The sequence below is a fragment of the Garra rufa genome, chromosome 9, assembly GCF_049309525.1.
Source record: "Garra rufa chromosome 9, GarRuf1.0, whole genome shotgun sequence".
NCBI classification, from domain to species: domain Eukaryota; kingdom Metazoa; phylum Chordata; class Actinopteri; order Cypriniformes; family Cyprinidae; genus Garra; species Garra rufa.
The window spans coordinates 2913140-2926584 of NC_133369.1; the positions used below are offsets into that span (position 1 = coordinate 2913140).

Genomic DNA, 13445 nt, shown 5'->3' on the forward strand with positions numbered 1-13445 from the left:
TTTTTTTTTTTAATTTCAGATAAAATGCTGATCTTGCTGAAATAATAATAATAAATGTTCTTGAGCAGTGAATCGGAATACTAGAATAATTTCTGAAGGATCATGTGACACTGAAGACTGGAGTAATGATGCTGAAAATCACAGAAATGAATTACATTTTAAAATATATTTAAATAGAAAACAGTTATTTTAAATAGTAAACATATTTCACTGTTTTCACTGTACTTTGGATCAAATAAATGCAGGCTTTTAAACATACAAAATTAACATTATTAAGCCTTGTTTCAGAAAAAAAAAATAACAAAATGAAGTGAACATATGCTTAAAACAAGAACAAATATATGTCAGTGAAATATCTGAATGAAAACATTTTTCCTTTGAACTGAATTGATTTTAATTAGCCTCTTGGCAGATATTTGCTCTTCCTTTAATAACAAACTCACTTTATTTTGTTCAATTTCTCAGAAAACAACCCTTATGTCAAATTGTTTGTAAAAGTAAATGAATATTGGTTTACAAATCTTTAGACATCTGATAACTTTTTTTTGCAGTGTGATCAGATATTTTTAAAATATCTAAAATGAAATATTTGTACAAATGTTCAAAAGGGATTTTATGTCCATAGAAAGCACATTAAATGTAAATAAAATGTCTACTTTTAAGGTTTCAAATAAGTTTTTGGTTGAAATAATGTTACCTTGTCATTCAGTGAAAACAATATTTATGTGAAAATTCAAACAACATGCTTATTCTGACCTGTGCATATTAAAATATATAAAAGAATAAGGGAGCCTGTTAAATTTGATTGTGTTTTAAATTAGTAAAAAAAATCTTACTGACAAATGAGCGGCAAAACCTAAGATAGTGGCAAATACAAAAATGTTAATTAAAAATGTAGATTTACAACTTATTAGTATTTGGGGTGAAAGTATTTATCTTTTAATGTCATACATTTATTTTTGTTGTATATATGCCTGACAAGATTGCACTGAATGACATTTTAGTCGGTGTCTATATTGTAAATTAGGAAAAATGTATGATACTTATTTTTTGCTAAGAAAAACAAAAATGTAATAATTTTTTTTTAGAAAAAAAAGATTTAAGCAGTATTGCACTTATTATTTTTATGCTTAAACCATTTTTTGTCCTTGACCCATAAAGTAAAGTAGGAAAACAAAATTAATTAAAGCTGCGAGCAGCGATGAACGGGCCCTCGCACCCGGGCTCACCGCCGACCGGTGGCTTCAGGAAAACAGCAAACGGTGGGCAGTATGCTTTTAATACAGTAAATGTAGGAGAAATATGTCAAAGTCACTTAAATGTGCCAAACTTGCTGCTGCCAGCTGGTGGCGCTATGCCTATAACTGATTATTGGCATGTAGATGTGTTCAGGCCAGCACTATTATCAAACATATGAAGTTTGGTGCAGATTGACCTTGGTATGTTTGAGTTAGTGAAATATATGAGATATCCTGCTGCCAACAGGTGGCGCTATGATAATATCTGAATATTGGTCTTTAGGTGTCTTCAGGCCAGGACTCTTACCAAACCTGTGAATTTTGTGGCAGATCAGACATTTTCAGGCTAAGTTATAACCACTTCTAAGTCTATGCAGAAACATCAAACTTTGTCAGGCCACCACGGACATGCCCTTTAATGAAAACTCAAGATCTTCACAATTTAACATCTCTAAGGCTTCAAGATCAGACTGACCAAATATAATGTTGATTTAACTAAATGCAATCAATGCAAGGACTTCAGATAAATGCCAACTGTGAACCAGTATGCTACAAATGATGATAAGAACATGATTCATGATGATAGCAAAATGTTATTATTGCTTCCTTTACATCCACCACTTCTGCTTAAATGTCATTGTTACCTATCTGTACAATTTTTGTGTGGATATTGCTTTGCTGGTGACTCCTGTTATAAGACATCACTCTTAAGTGCTACATAACTAAGAATCAATAAGGAAGACGGTGCCCAGTTGGCACATGCATTCACAGTAATCCTCTGCTAGTTTGGATTTTAAGTTTACAGAATTGAAAGGGTTACACTTTAAAATCAACACACAGACACATACACACAAAATATAAAATGTTGCCATCCAGTTTCATTTGTTAAAATTAACTATATTAGTTAACATGACCAATACATAAATAGCATTTATTAATTAATATTAAGCTAAAAAAAGTATTCATATAAAGTGTATTTACTGTGAATTAACATGAACATGAACACAGTTCATGTGGGTGTACAGCAATACACAATAAAGTGCTCTATAAACTCTTCATTCTTTCAAAATATCTTTAAAAATCAAGTTGAGTATTTTAACGGGGTGATATATATATATTTATAACTGATCTTAAAATTATGGTTTTCAGATGTTTTGAAGAGATAACAGTAACGTTTGTTTTGTTGTCAAAGTTTGTCATAATTTTTTATTATTATTATTTTATATTCAATAAATAACACTATGTAAATATTGTCTATCAATGAAGATAAATTGATCATGCTAAAAAGTTGTATTTTTTAAAATCTTTTGCTATGTGACTGAATAGGACAAGTTCATGGTACAGTTAAGTAAAAAATAAATAAAAAACAACAACTGCAAAATACGAACAATGAAAGACTAAGTGACCCTTTATATTTTCTCAAAATATCAGACTCTCAAAGATCAGACATATTTATGTAATTAAAATACATATGTGCATTTTTTGTTCAAAGATGGTCTGTAGGATGGCTCTCTACTCTGTCACCCTCTCTGCCTCTCACCCCTCCCCCCTGCAATAATGAGCTTCTCTGTGCCTGACTGAACGCACACACATACTGTAGAGACATTCACCAGAGTGACAGCAGGTTTCTGAGTTATTTTTTTAATTTTCTTTAATTCATTGAAGCTTGTATAAAATTAATATTTCCAGCACTTGCTCAGAATGATTAGATCTCTGTGTGAAAAAAGTTTTAAAGAGTTTGGATGCTGCACTTTAAAGATATAAAAAATTAGGGTTATGTTTTTTACTATATCTTTAAAAAATCACCACGTCAACACCGTTCGAGATATCCAAAATCCGCTCGCAATTTAACATCTTCAGAATCTTCTCTTCATGTTAAAAAAGTTTGGTGTGAACAGCTGGTTGTTCTTAGGAGTAGTGTGAATTTGTTTACTACCTGATTTTTCAAAAAATCCACCTTCAAATCAAAATAGCCGGCTTTCTGTTGGTCTTAGCTAATGAGTTTGATTTAGAAAGTTGTCCAGATTGATGAGAACAATATATGTACAGAGTTTGGTGACTGTAGGAAAAACTAACCCCCCAACTTTTGTCAAAAGATGGCGCTATAGAGTGCCTGCTCCACGCCCATTTATGACCTTTTGCCAGTGTCTAACTATCATTAATATTGATGTGTGTGTTGAGTTTCATGAAATTCTAAGCATGTTATCTGCCTTGAAAAGACAGGAATGTAATTTTAAAGTTTGACATGTTGCCATGGCAACAGCATTCGATTTATCATCGACCCCTTTACATATTCTTATCAGTCGTGTTTTGACATGATTTTGATGAAGTTTAAAGAAAATCGATTAAAATTAAGAGGCTGATTTCAAAGCATTTTGAAATTGACACGTTTCCTGCTCCCAGTTGGTGGCGCTATAACTTTGACTCATAATAGTCACATTTATGGAATCGGCATCATACAAGGAACAAACTGGTGAAGTTTCATCAGAATCAGGCAATGTGTGCAACAGTTATTAGACACTTCCTGTTTCTCATTTCTCGCCATAACTTTGTCGCCTTGCCACGGCCAAACCGTTCGAGATATCAAAAATCTCCTCGCAATTTAGCGTCCCCAATGTCTTGAGATCATGCTGACCGAGTTTGGTGACAATCCCATGGAATTCCTGGGAGGAGTACGTTAAATTCCAGAGCATGCGCTTTTTAAACAGCCCTAAATATCTCACTTCCTGTTGCGTGGAGCCCATGACATAGAGTACAAAAGTTGTTCAGCTCGATGAGTTCTATATGTGTACCGAGTTTCATATCAATACGCGCAAGTATGTGTGCGCAGTACATCAAGTTTTCAAACTGTGTTCCAGGGGGCGCTGTAGAGGCCCTGAACCACGCCCGGGTCCCAGCCTCTGTGGCGTCCGGACGACGGCAGATTCCGACGTGTGTGCAAATTTTCAAGAGTTTTTGAGTATGTTAAGGCCCCCAAAAGTGCCCCAACGGTTGAAAAAAAATAAAAATAAATTAAAGCTGCGAGCAGCGATGAACGGGCCCTCGCACCCGGGCTCACCGCCGACCGGTGGCTTCAGGAAAACAGCAAACGGTGGGCAGTATGCTTTTAATACAGTAAATATAGAAAAAATCTGTCATAAGTCATTTAAATGTGCCAAACTTGCCGCTGCCAGATGGTGGCGCTATGCCTATAACTGATTATTGGCATGTAGATGTGTTCAGGCCAGCACTATTATCAAACATATGAAGTTTGGTGCAGATTGACCTTGGTATGTTTGAGTTAGTGAAATATATGAGATATCCTGCTGCCAACAGGTGGGGCTATGATAATATCTGAATATTGGTCTTTAGGTGTCTTCAGGCCAGGACTCTTACCAAACCTGTGAATTTTGTGGCAGATCAGACATTTTCAGGCTAAGTTATAACCACTTCTATGTCTATGCAGAAACATCAAACTTTGTCAGGCCACCACGGACATGCCCTTTAATGAAAACTCAAGATCTTCACAATTTAACATCTCTAAGGCCTCAAGATCAGACTGACCAAATATAATGTTGATTTAATTAAATGCAATCAATGCAAGGACTTCAGATAGATGCCAACTGTGAACCAGTATGCTACAAATTCCCTATTTTCTGATGATGATAAGAACATGTAATTCATGATGATAGCAAAATGTTATTATTGCTTCCTTTACATCCACCACTTCTGCTTAAATGTCATTGTTACCTATCTGAACAATTTTTGTATAATATATTTTTGTATAAAATCAATTTTTGTCATAACTAAGAATCAATAAGGAAGACGGTGCCCAGTTGGCACATGCATTCACAGTAACCATCTGCTAGTTTGGATTTTAAGTTTACAGAATTGAAAGGGTTACACTTTAAAATCAACACACAGACACATACACACAAAATATAAAATGTTGCCATCCAGTTTCATTTGTTAAAATTAACTATATCAGTTAACATGACCAATAAATAAATAGCATTTATTAATGTTAATTAATATTAAGCTAAAAAAAAGTATTCATATAAAGTTTATGTACTGTGAATTAACATGAACATGAACACAGTTCATGTGGGTGTACAGCAATACACAATAAAGTGCTCTATAAACGCTTTCTTTCAAAATATCTTTAAAAATCAAGTTGAGTATTTTAACGGGGTGATATATATATATATATATATATATATATATATATATATATATAACTGATCTTAAAATTATGGTTTTCAGATGTTTTGAAGAGATAACAGTAACGTTTGTTTTGTTGTCAAAGTTTGTCTTATTTTTTTATTATTATTATTTTATATTCAATAAATAACACTATGTAAATATTGTCTATCAATGAAGATAAATTGATCATGCTAAAAAGTTGTATTTTTTTAAATCTTTTGCTATGTGACTGAATAGGACAAGTTCATGGTACAGTTAAGTAAAAAATAAATTAAAAACAACAACTGCAAAATACGAACAATGAAAGACTTAGTGACCCTTTATATTTTCTCAAAATATCAGACTCTCAAAGATCAGACATATTTATGTAATTACAATACATATGTGCATTTTTTGTTCAAAGATGGTCTGTAGGATGGCTCTCTACTCTGTCACCCTCTCTGCCTCTCCCCCCTCCCCCCTGCAATAATGAGCTTCTCTGTGCCTGACTGAACGCACACACATACTGTAGAGACATTCACCAGAGTGACAGCAGGTTTCTGAGTTATTTTTTAATTTTCTTTAATTCATTGAAGCTTGTATAAAATTTATATTTCCAGCACTTGCTCAGAATGATTAGATCTCTGTGTGAAAAAAGTTTTAAAGGGTTTGGATGCTGCACTTTAAAGATATAAAAAAATAGGGTTATGTTTTTTACTACATCTTTAAAAAATCACCACGTCAACACCGTTCGAGATATCCAAAATCCACTCGCAATTTAACATCTTCAGAATCTTCTCTTCATGTTAAAAAAGTTTGGTGTGAACAGCTGGTTGTTCTTAGGAGTAGTGTGAATTTGTTTACTACCTGATTTTTCAAAAAATCCACCTTCAAATCAAAATAGCCGGCTTTCTGTTGGTCTCAGCTAATGAGTTTGATTTAGAAAGTTGTCCAGATTGATGAGAACAATATATGTACAGAGTTTGGTGACTGTAGGAAAAACTAACCCCCCAACTTTTGTCAAAAGATGGCGCTATAGAGTGCCTGCTCCACGCCCATTTATGACCTTTTGCCAGTGTCTAACTATCATTAATATTGATGTGTGTGTTGAGTTTCATGAAATTCTAAGCATGTTATCTGCCTCGAAAAGACAGGAATCTAATTTTAAAGTTTGACACGTTGCCATGGCAACAGCATTTGATTTATCATCGACCCCTTTACATATTCTTTATCGGCCGTGTTTTGACATGATTTTGATGAAGTTTAAAGAAAATCGAGTAAAATTAAGAGGCTGATTTCAAAGCATTTTGAAAATGACACGTTTCCTGCTGCCAGTTGGTGGCGCTATAACTTTGACTCATAATAGTCACATTTATGGAATCGGCATCATACAAGGAACAAACTGGTGAAGTTTCATCAGAATCAGGCAATGTGTGCAACAGTTATTAGACACTTCCTGTTTCTCATTTCTCGCCATAACTTTGTCGCCTTGCCACGGCCAAACCGTTCGAGATATCAAAAATCTCCTCGCAATTTAGCGTCCCCAATGTCTTGAGATCATGCTGACCGAGTTTGGTGACAATCCCATGGAATTCCTGGGAGGAGTACGTTAAATTCCAGAGCATGCGCTTTTTAAACAGCCCTAAATATCTCACTTCCTGTTGCGTGGAGCCCATGACATAGAGTACAAAAGTTGTTCAGCTCGATGAGTTCTATATGTGTACCGAGTTTCATATCAATACGTGCAAGTATGTGTGCGCAGTACATCAAGTTTTCAAACTGTGTTCCAGGGGGCGCTGTAGAGGCCCTGAACCACGCCCGGGTCCCAGCCTCTGTGGCGTCCGGACGACGGCAGATTCCAACGTGTGTGCAAATTTTCAAGAGTTTTTGAGTATGTTAAGGCCCCCAAAAGTGCCCCAACGGTTGAAAAAAAATAAAAATAAAAAAAAAAAAAAAAACAAATAAGAATCCTTAGAAGAACAATAGGGCCTTCGCCCTTTTGGGCTCGGGCCCTAAAAAACAAACAAATAAGAATCCTTAGAAGAACAATAGGGCCTTCGCCCTTTTGGGCTCGGGCCCTAATAAAATTCATCAAAAGTTACTAGTTAAGTACTAAAACGTAAAGTTAAAAGAAAAAATCTAACCTAATCTAATTAAAAATCTGAGAACATTTTTTTTTTTTATTTAATCAATTTTTTTAATTTATTTTAAATTGATGTATTTATTTATTTGTTGTTTTTATTTGCAAATTAAATTAAAAAAAAGTAGCGGAGATCAGTTTGAAGTCGTGTTTTTAAGCATTGTTATTACAACTCATCTAGAAACTCCTTCTTGCTTTAAGAATTTTTTAATATTTTGTCTGGAAACAAGACAAATTAAAGCTGCAAGCAGCGTTGACCGGGCCCTCGCCGTCTGGCAGTCGCCATCCCGATAGCATCAGGAAAACGGTGCCCAGTTGGCACATGCATTCACAATAACCCTTTGGACTAACCCTAACTGTCTCTCCTCCTGTCTGACTCTTTCTCTTACCACCCATCCCACCTCCTTACACTCAGCCACTTACCACACAAACACACACATAGAGTGCAGAGCAGAGTGAGATCAGATTTGTTTTTTAATTTTCTTTCATTCGTGGAGTTTTGTATAATTATGAAATGAACTGTGTTTAATCAGAATGAATAGTTATTTGTATGAAAAAAGTTTCAAAGAGTTAGGATGCTGCACTTTAAATATATAATAAATCATTGAAAATTGAAAATGGAAAATAAAATTCTAGGCACGCTATCTGCCTCAAAAACACAGGAAACAAATATTTGAATGTATTTTGTATTTTTATTTATTTGCCATGGCAACAGCATTTGAGGCATCAGGGACGCCTTTACAGACTCTCATCGGCCGTGTTTTTACATCATTCTGATGAAGTTTGAAGAAAATCGAGTACAAATATATTGTTCGTTGTTCGTTCGTGTGTTAGTTCATTAACCAATGTTAACAAAAGAGACCCTATTTTAAATAGTTACCATGTTTTATGATCTACATCCATTTTTAAATATTATTTTAATGATCTATAAGCATCTGTGAAATAATTATAAACAAATATATTAAAAATAAATACATATTAACTTAGTTGATGTATTTGTTTCTCATTCTAATTAAGTGAACTGAGCAGTATAGTGTCATACTTATAAGATTTTTTATTCTATCAGTGAGATTGTATATATGTATATAAATCATATAATTTTTCCTTAAAAGATTAAAAAAAGATTTTAATGCTCTTTAAGCACCTATACAAAATAATTATGTAAAAGTACACTGACAGTACAGTCTATATCAACTGATTCTATGGATTATTTTCATTCTTATACACTGAGAATGAGCTAAATAGCATTAAAGGTCAAACGATTCCTTATCTTATGAGGACCTCTAGTGTTCATCCCTGGTATTAGAGCTTTAATCTGACAAATTTATGTGACACTTTTAATGTTTTTGGGGCCTCTGAGCATGATAACATTTTGAAACTACACGTATTTCCTAAGAATTTCTTGTTCTTTATATGTAAAAAGTTTTGATGAGTTAGAATAATACAATTTAAAGATACATGAAAATAACTCTTCATCTTTTTTATTGTTACTTTCATAAATCACCACATCAACACCGTTCAAGATGTCCCAAAGCCGTTCACAATTTAACATCTTCAGTATCTTGGCATCATGTTGACAAAGTTTGGTGTGAACTGTCTGATTCTGCTATGAGTGATATGAATTTATTCACAGCTATATTTAAAAACACAGGAAACAAATGTTAAAGTTTGACATGTTGCCATGGCAACAGCATTTGATGTATCAAGGACCCCTTCACAGATTCTCATCGGCCGTGTTTTGATATTATTCTGATGAAGTTTGAAGCAAATTGAGTAAAATTAAGAGGTTGATTTAAAAGCGTTTTGCAAGCAACACACTTCCTGCTGCCAGTTGGTGGCGCTATAAATTTGACTCATAATAGTCACATCTCTGTGATCGGTATCATACGACGAACAAACTGCTTAAGTTTGGTCAAAATCAGATAAAGTGTGTCAAAATTATTAGACATTTCCTGTTTCTCATTTCTCGCCATAATTTGTCGCCCTGCCACGGCCAAACCGTTCGAGATACCAAAAATCCCCTGGCAATTTTGCATTCCCAATATCTTGAGATCATGCTGACCGAGTTTGGTGGCCATCGGTGGAAAGTTCTAGGAGGAGTATTTCAAATTCCACAGCTTGATTTTTCCAAAAATCCATATTTAAATAAAAATAGCTGACTTCCTGTTGGTCGTAGCTAATGGGTGTAAATTAGAAAGTTGTCCGGCTTGATGAGTCCAATATATGTACCGAGTTTGGTGACTGTAGGACAAAGTAACCCCCCAACTTTTGTCAAAAGGTGGCGCTATGGAGCGCCTGCTCCACGCCCATTTATGGGCTTTTATCAGTGTTTAACTGTCATTAATACAGATGTGTGTGTTGAGTTTCATGAAATTCTAAGCATTTTAAGTGGCTCAAAAACACAAAAAACTAAAGTTAAAGTTTGACACGTTGCCATGGCAACATGATAAAAGTTATGGATAACGTCCTTCACAGATTCTTATCGGTCGTGTTTTGACATTATTGGGATGAAGTTTGAAGCAAATTGAGTAAAATTAAGAGGCTGAGTTTAAAGCGTTTCAAAAACGTCACGCTTTCTGCTGCCAGTTGGTGGCGCTATAACGTTGACTCATAATAGTCACATCTCTGTGATCGGCATCAGACGATGAACAAACTGCTGAAGTTTGGTCAAAATCAGACAAAGTGTGTTAAAGTTATTAGACACTTCCTGTTTCTCATTTCTCGCCATAACTTTGTCGCCCCGCCACGGCCAAACCGTTCGAAATATCAAAATTCCCCTGGCAATTTTGCGTCCCCAATGTCTTGAGATCATGCTGACCGAGTTTGGTGGCCATCGGTGGATACACCTAGGAGGAGTATATCAAATTCCATTGCATGCGCTTTTTAGACATCCCTGAATAGCTGACTTCCTGTTGGGCGAAGCACTGACTTTGAGCATGAAAGTTGTTCGGCCCAATGGGGTCTATATGTGTATGAATTTTGATAAATGTAGGTCAACCGGTGTGTGCTCCAGAGTCCCTCAAAAGTAAAAATTTTTAACGCTGTGCCACGCCCCCCCCAGGTCACCCCCCCATGTCAAAGTTTGTCCGGCCCTGATGGCCGCAGGTTCCAATGTGTGTGCAAAGTTTCAAGAGTTTTCGTGTATGTTAAGGGCCCCGAAATGACCCAAAACATTGATGAAATAATAATAATAATAATAATTAAAGCTGCGAGCAGCGATGAACGGGCCCTCGCACCCGGGCTCACCGCCGACCGGTGGCTTCAGGAAAACAGCAAACGGTGGGCAGTATGCTTTTAATACAGTAAATGTAGGAGAAATATGTCAAAGTCACTTAAATGTGCCAAACTTGCCGCTGCCAGCTGGTGGCACAATGCCTATAACTGATTATTGGCATGTAGATGTGTTCAGGCCACCACTATTATCAAACATATGAAGTTTGGTGCAGATTGACCTTGGCATGTTTGAGTTAGTGAAATATATGAGATATCCTGCTGCCAACAGGTGGCGCTATGATAATATCTGAAAATTGGTCTTTAGGTGTCTTCAGGCCAGGACTCTTACCAAACCTGTGAATTTTGTGGCAGATCAGACATTTTCAGGCTAAGTTATAACCACTTCTATGTCTATGCAGAAACATCAAACTTTGTCAGGCCACCACGGACATGCCCTTTAATGAAAACTCAAGATCTTCACAATTTAACATCTCTAAGGCTTCAAGATCAGACTGACCAAATATAATGTTGATTTAACTAAATGCAATCAATGCAAGGACTTCAGATAAATGCCAACTGTGAACCAGTATGCTACAAATGATGATAAGAACATGATTCATGATGATAGCAAAATGTTATTATTGCTTGCTTTACGTCCACCACTTCTGCTTAAATGTCATTGTTACCTATCTGTACAATTTTTGTGTGGATATTGCTTTGCTGGTGACTCCTGTTATAAGACATCACTCTTAAGTGCTACATAACTAAGAATCAATAAGGAAGACGGTGCCCAGTTGGCACATGCATTCACAGTAATCCTCTGCTAGTTTGGATTTTAAGTTTACAGAATTGAAAGGGTTACACTTTAAAATCAACACACAGACACATACACACAAAATATAAAATGTTGCCATCCAGTTTCATTTGTTAAAATTAACTATATTAGTTAACATGACCAATAAATAAATAGCATTTATTAATGTTAATTAATATTAAGCTAAAAAAAAGTATTCATATAAAGTTTATGTACTGTGAATTAACATGAACATGAACACAGTTCATGTGGGTGTACAGCAATACACAATAAAGTGCTCTATAAACTCTTCATTCTTTCAAAATATCTTTAAAAATCAAGTTTAGTATTTTAACGGGGTAATATATATATATATTTATAACTGATCTTAAAATTATGGTTTTCAGATGTTTTGAAGAGATAACAGTAACTTTTGTTTTGTTGTCAAAGTTTGTCATAATTTTTTATTATTATTATTTTATATTCAATAAATAACACTATGTAAATATTGTCTATCAATGAAGATAAATTGATCATGCTAAAAAGTTGTATTTTTTTTAAATCTTTTGCTACGTGACTGAATAGGACAAGTTCATGGTACAGTTAAGTAAAAAATAAATAAAAAACAACAACTGCAAAATACGAACAATGAAAGACAAAGTGACCCTTTATATTTTCTCAAAATATCAGACTCTCAAAGATCAGACATATTTATGTAATTAAAATACATATGTGCATTTTTTGTTCAAAGATGGTCTGTAGGATGGCTCTCTACTCTGTCACCCTCTCTGCCTCTCACCCCTCCCCCCTGCAATAATGAGCTTCTCTGTGCCTGACTGAACGCACACACATACTGTAGAGACATTCACCAGAGTGACAGCAGGTTTCTGAGTTATTTTTTTAATTTTCTTTAATTCATTGAAGCTTGTATAAAATTTTTATTTCCAGCACTTGCTCAGAATGATTAGATCTCTGTGTGAAAAAAGTTTTAAAGAGTTTGGATGCTGCACTTTAAAGATATAAAAAATTAGGGTTATGTTTTTTACTATATCTTTAAAAAATCACCACGTCAACACCGTTCGAGATATCCAAAATCCGCTCGCAATTTAACATCTTCAGAATCTTCTCTTCATGTTAAAAAAGTTTGGTGTGAACAGCTGGTTGTTCTTAGGAGTAGTGTGAATTTGTTTACTACCTGATTTTTCAAAAAAATCCACCTTCAAATCAAAATAGCCGGCTTTCTGTTGGTCTTAGCTAATGAGTTTGATTTAGAAAGTTGTCCAGATTGATGAGAACAATATATGTACAGAGTTTGGTGACTGTAGGAAAAACTAACCCCCCAACTTTTGTCAAAAGATGGCGCTATAGAGTGCCTGCTCCACGCCCATTTATGACCTTTTGCCAGTGTCTAACTATCATTAATATTGATGTGTGTGTTGAGTTTCATGAAATTCTAAGCATGTTATCTGCCTCGAAAAGACAGGAATGTAATTTTAAAGTTTGACACGTTGCCATGGCAACAGCATTTGATTTATCATCGACCCCTTTACATATTCTTTATCGGCCGTGTTTTGACATGATTTTGATGAAGTTTAAAGAAAATCGAGTAAAATTAAGAGGCTGATTTCAAAGCATTTTGAAAATGACACACTTCCTGCTGCCAGTTGGTGGCGCTATAACTTTGACTCATAATAGTCACATTTATGGAATCGGCATCATACAACGAACAATCTGGTGAAGTTTCATCAGAATCAGGCAATGTGTGCAACAGTTATTAGACACTTCCTGTTTCTCATTTCTCGCCATAACTTTGTCGCCTTGCCACGGCCAAACCGTTCGAGATATCAAAAATCTCCTCGCAATTTAGCGTCCCCAATGTCTTGAGATCATGCTGACCGAG

At 35.1% G+C, this 13445-nt stretch overlaps 1 protein-coding gene across 1 annotated transcript in view; it reads right to left on the reverse strand.

Annotated features, from left to right (window-relative positions):
• The window catches only part of klf10 (Kruppel like factor 10), a 34456-nt gene that overhangs the window by 4140 nt on the left and 16871 nt on the right, over positions 1-13445 (reverse strand). The window lies entirely within an intron of this gene.